The sequence below is a fragment of the Sapajus apella genome, unplaced genomic scaffold, assembly GCF_009761245.1.
Source record: "Sapajus apella isolate SASKATOON/1434 unplaced genomic scaffold, GSC_monkey_1.0 scaffold2, whole genome shotgun sequence".
NCBI lineage: Eukaryota > Metazoa > Chordata > Mammalia > Primates > Cebidae > Sapajus > Sapajus apella.
In genome coordinates, this window is record NW_022436942.1 from 66,419,662 (window position 1) to 66,425,005 (window position 5,344).

At 46.5% G+C, this 5,344-nt stretch overlaps 1 pseudogene; it reads right to left on the reverse strand.

Moving 5' to 3' along the window:
- Positions 1-351: 351 nt before the first annotated feature.
- On the reverse strand, positions 352-2,368 carry LOC116554954 (annotated as a pseudogene).
- Positions 2,369-5,344: the final 2,976 nt, after the last annotated feature.

Sequence of the window (5,344 nt, forward strand, 5' to 3'; positions counted from 1 at the left end):
TCACCAAATTTTAGAAGTTTTTTTTTCTTTTTTAATTTAGTATTTCATTTTATTCTTCTACATATAAAACCAAACTATCACTAGATTAGTGAATTTGAAAACGTTCTTAGTGTTTTGATCATAATCTTAACTACTGTATACTTGAAACATGATATAAATTTTAGATTAAAAGTAATTAACTCTGATTTTTTTTTAAAATCTACTTGTCAGGAGCTCATTGCTTTGCTGGTGTCCACTGATCAGCTGGAGATGATGGTGAATGTTTGCATTTCTTGAACGATGATTTCCATTCTGCAGCTCAACACAGGTCTTCTGCCTTCCTTAGAGACTGAGGTCCATCCTTTGATTCTGGAGAATGACCTACAGCCTCCCACTTAGGGCTTGACTGTGCTCATCAAGTCCACTCCAGGGCTAGAAGGGACATCTCTGGTGGTCCACAAAGGTGTCCCAGCAATGCCTAAGCTTCCTGGAGGTCATGGTGGAGAGTTGGGTTCCAGCCCTCAGCAGCGTGTACAGCCCCTCCTCATATCCTAGAAGGTAATCATAGATGTGGGCAGTGAAGATGTGCAGGCTCACATGTCTGTTCTCCCAAGGAAATGCAGCCACTTGCTGGGTACAGCTGAAGCAGGGACTCTAGGAGAAGAACCAGGTGACCCTGTTGCACTGGGCCCAGTCCAGCTTCCAAAAGGAAATCAGGTACAAGGAGCACTTCTCTGCATAGAAACCTTAATAGCAACTGAGATTACTCAAAGTCTGGTTGGGTAGGATGCCCTTCTGCTGGTCCAGAGATGTCACTGTCACGGCGCTCCACCTTGTAGCACAGGTAAGTCTGGTGCTGCCCAGAGACTGAAGGGTCATTGGTAAAGTCATAAGCAAATGTGCCTGGATCCATCAGGTGTCTGAGAATCTCCCCTAGCATACTGTGCAGCAATGCATAATTTGTATTCAGTTTCTTCCATGGCTTGAATAGCATTCTTTGGCTGTACACAGATCCAGTCCAATGGTGTTGAAATTCATCATAGTTTATGATCTTCATGCTGGCATGCGGACTGTCTTTTCTGACCATCTGTGAAGCTCCTCTTGGTAATCTGGTTCCAAGAAGTGGTAGAGGTGGACAACGAAGGTGGTCAGGGTGACCTTGCCATCCTTGGCCTGGAACTCTGCCACATTCCCTGCATACTCTGGGCAGGGACTCCAGGAGACATATCAGGGGACCAGGTAGTCCTAATCACCATGCTGCTTCCAATTTCAGAACCAATCTAGGAATCTCATCTCTGAGTGGTATTCAAGCTTGGAATAGACCTCGCCTCCAAAGATCCTTGTGTCCAAAAGTGGCTTTGAGGGGTCCCTTCTTGGTTTTCACTTTGTAGTACAGCCAGGTGTGTTCCAGCCTGAGAGGATGGGTCTCTTTTCAGAGTCGTAGTAGACTGTGCCTGTATACATCCACTCCATTGGGTTTCTGATCTGAGGCTTCATGCACAGACTTCTTGGCAGACCTGTCCTGACCATGATCTTTGTCTGAAGTTTGTCCCCCACCCCCACCTCCGAGATGTTTCTGCTTAGCTTCTCTGACAGTGAGGGCTCGAATTTCAGCTGACTCAGCATTTCTTCATTTCTGAACACAAGGTGGTTTGACCATTTAAGCCTCTGATGAGGATGAAATAGGTTGACCAATGTGGAGTTGCCCCTGGCTGCCTGTCCCCATGCCTAAAATCCCATCATAAGTCCATCCTTCCCAGTAAGGTGTTGGTGCCTAGGCAGCAGGCTGGGCATTGTAAACTGCCTGCCATCAACCAGCCTATCATCAGCCACCAGCCAAGGCTGAGAGCCTCCATTCCACCTCCCTGTTTGTGTTCTTGCTCCGCAACCACCACACCAACATCTGGAGGCAAACTGGAAATTTGTTCATCATCCAGATGTTGCTCTGAAGGTGGCAAACATCTGCATAGTGGAAACCAGGGCAAAGATACCCTGGATCTGCCTCTCTCTCTGCATTAGGTATCTGGGCCCCATGGAACCCCCAGGTATTTGGCTGTGCATTGGTGTCACAGCGTCATCCAGTGCCCAGCACAGACCTTAACGCCCAGCTGACTTCGCTATGATTTCTAAGTGAAGGGATAAACACAGGAAGTTTGTGGTCACAGTGGTACCAGCCAAACCCTTAACAGAATCCTGGTCTGGAAAAGAACTACAATACAATAAGAGGAGGAGGGAGGCATCTGGTTCCTTTATTTCCTGGCTGTAATAAATCAGACACCAGGGAAAGGAAAAGGCCAAGGAAGGAGGTGGAAGCACTGAACGGAAACCTCCTTTGTCTGTGATTACTCTGTTTTCTTCTTTTATTTGAGACAGAATCTTACTCTGTCGCCCATGCTAGAGTGCAGTGGTGGGATCTTGGCTCACTGCAACCTCTACCTCTTAAGTTCAAGTCATTCTTGTGCCTCAGCCTCCTGAGTAGCTGGGATTATAGGCATGCACCACCATGCCTGGCTAATTATTTTTTTTGTATTTTTAATAGAGACGGGGTCTCTCCATGTTGCCCAGATTAATCTCAAACACCTGGCCTCAAGGGATCTGCCCGCCTCAGCCTCCTAAAGTGCTGGGATTGCAGGCGTGAGCCACCGCACCCAGCCTGTGATTACTCTCAATGATACAAGTAAAGAACAGTGGCTCTTCCACTTCTGAACTAAGTGACCTGGGACCTCATTTTCCATGTTGGTGAAATGGGGAAAAAGTCCATCCTTCTCAAGTTTCATTGAGATAGGAAAAAACGTGAAAATACTTTGGAAATGGTGTATTATAATAGTGATTGTCATGAAACTCAATGATGGTGATGATGACGACAAAAATAATGTCAGCGTATGGTTATGTCTTCATTCATTCAACCAAAAGTTGTGAGCAGCTTTTCTGGGCTAAGCACTGCTGGAGACATAATAAGATGGCCAAAGTCCCTGCCTTCTTGCTGTATCCAAGTAGGGGCCAGCCTTAAAGCCACTAAATACACAAATGATAACATGATTTCAGATGGCAGTCACTAATATAAAGAAAATACTAATACAAAAAAAGGGATCTGACAGGCAGTGGGTAGGGATGGAGGCTACCTTAGCATGGCCTGCCTGAAGAGATGGCATTTGGATAGAGACCAGAAGGAGGCGGATGAACCAGTCATGCAAAGGACAGAGGCAAGTGGGCCCAGGAACAGCAAGTGCGAGGGCATGAGGTAGGATCAATCTTGGTGTCTTGTTGCTGTTGGTCTGTTTTGTTTGTGAGAGGCAGAAAGGATCGCCTAGCTGGAAAGCAGCATGAGATGAACTTAGAGAAGGTGGCAGCAGCCAATCCAGTATGGGTTTTTATGCCTTTGGAAGGGCTCTGGATTACTGTGTTCTTTGGTAGAAGCTCACTCTGGCTGCTTCCTACAGCACGGGTTGTGGGAGCAAAGACGGAAGGAAGTGGGGAGGCCAGCGAGGAGGCTGATGCGTGTTCAGATGAAAAAACCTGGCACATGCTAAACACTAAAGTATGGCATCTCACTGAATCTTCACAGCAACCCTGAGAGCTGCAAACCTTTATCAAGCCCATTTTGCAGATAAGAAAACTGAGGCTTCAGAGGCATTGAATAGCTTGCCCAAGGTCACAGAGCCTAACTCTAACCCTGCCCTTAGCTGACATAAATAGCAGAGCTTGGATTCAAGCCCTCGCAGTCTGACTCCTGAGCCTACCTGACCCCCGTCTTAACCATCAACAGCCCTCTGAGTCAGGTGCTGAGGCTGGGGAAGCCCCAGGAGGGCTTAGTCCTTTCTGAGACTCTGTGTCCTTGGATGGACGCTGTAGGAGCCACTGCCCTCTAAAGAGCTCCCTCGAATCAGGGACAAACCCTTAGACCTGGTTCTGTCCTGCCACTACCTGTCTTGGGTACCAGTGGCGATGGGAACTCATTTCTGCAGACATCATGAATTATTTTATTTTTAGAAAGGCTTTTGCTGAGGCATAACCTACTACAGTGAAGCATTCATCTTCAAAGTACAGATAAATGGGTTTTTATAGATGAACCCCACCTCCCCACCCCTTATCCCATGTAACCACTACGTAGGTCAAGGTGGGGAGCATCCCTCACTCATATTCAAGATAATCTTTAAGCATAACATTTACGTCTCAAACAAAGCACATCTGCCCTACAGCAGTTTTTGCCAAGATCTCCCACTTCCCCTTCAACCAGGATTCTGCTGGAAACTCCTCAGTGGAGCCCAGACCCTAGGCAGAAAGACTTTACAGCAGATCAGCACCACAGTCCTTGTCAATAAACTAAGAAGTGAAGCAGGGTGGCTGGTGAATGGCCAGGTCTCTGGGGTGATGGTGTTAAGAGTGACTCAGGTTAGCATTTTCACACACATTTCATCTCACAGCAATCAGTGAGGCAGGTGGTCTCCATCTTATTGGCAAAGAGGTCTCAGTTTCACCATCTGTGACATGGGGGAATGGGGAGGGACAAACTTGGGGAAGTAGAGTCTTTTTCAAACTCAAAAACCCTAAGTTTCCCAGGGTTGTGAGAAAGTGACAAGCCCATTCAAATGCAATTTCCTCCTCTTGAGGAAAAAGCAATTCCTCAGGCTCCCCAACTCCCACCTCCTCAAAATTTGACACTGGAGAGAGAATATGTGCTTGTCCTCCTCTCTCCAGGGAAGAGTCTCTTCAGAAGACACTTTACATTTGCACATTTCTGGGGAAAACACCAAGAGCTTTCGAGATAAACATACTGAGGTTTGAATCCCAGCTCTGTTGCTTACCAGCTGTGTGGCATCGGGCAAAGTCACTTCACCTCTCTGAACCTCAGTCTCTTCACTTGTGTATGGAGATAGCAATCGCCCCTTCCATTGAATCTTTGTTCCAAGGATTCAATGAGTTGATGAAACTGAAGAGCTTGCCCAAAACTTAGACAAGCCTCAATCAACATTTGCTATTATTACCGCTGTTGCTGTTTCTGCATCTTTGAGCACAAGGAGTGTATAAACCTGTGCTTCTCCCTCCCTTACAAATTCTCATCTTGCCTCCACCTGTCTATTGACTTGATATCTAGAGCAGTAGCTGCCTGACTTGTCTGGGGGTATCCCCATATCCCAGGGGGAGAGACTTCTGGAATATTCCCCAGGATAGAACTCAGGTGACCTCCAAGTTTAAACCTCAAGTCCAAGTGTTTGGCATCGCATCTGTATAAAGTCCCCACAGCACAACCTGAAATTGCAGCGTTAATATGCCTCTGTTCCTCTTAGGTTAATATATGTATTATTTATAGGGCTTTATTATGTGTACAGAGGGCTCCCCTGAGAAATATAATTGTGCATTGGGA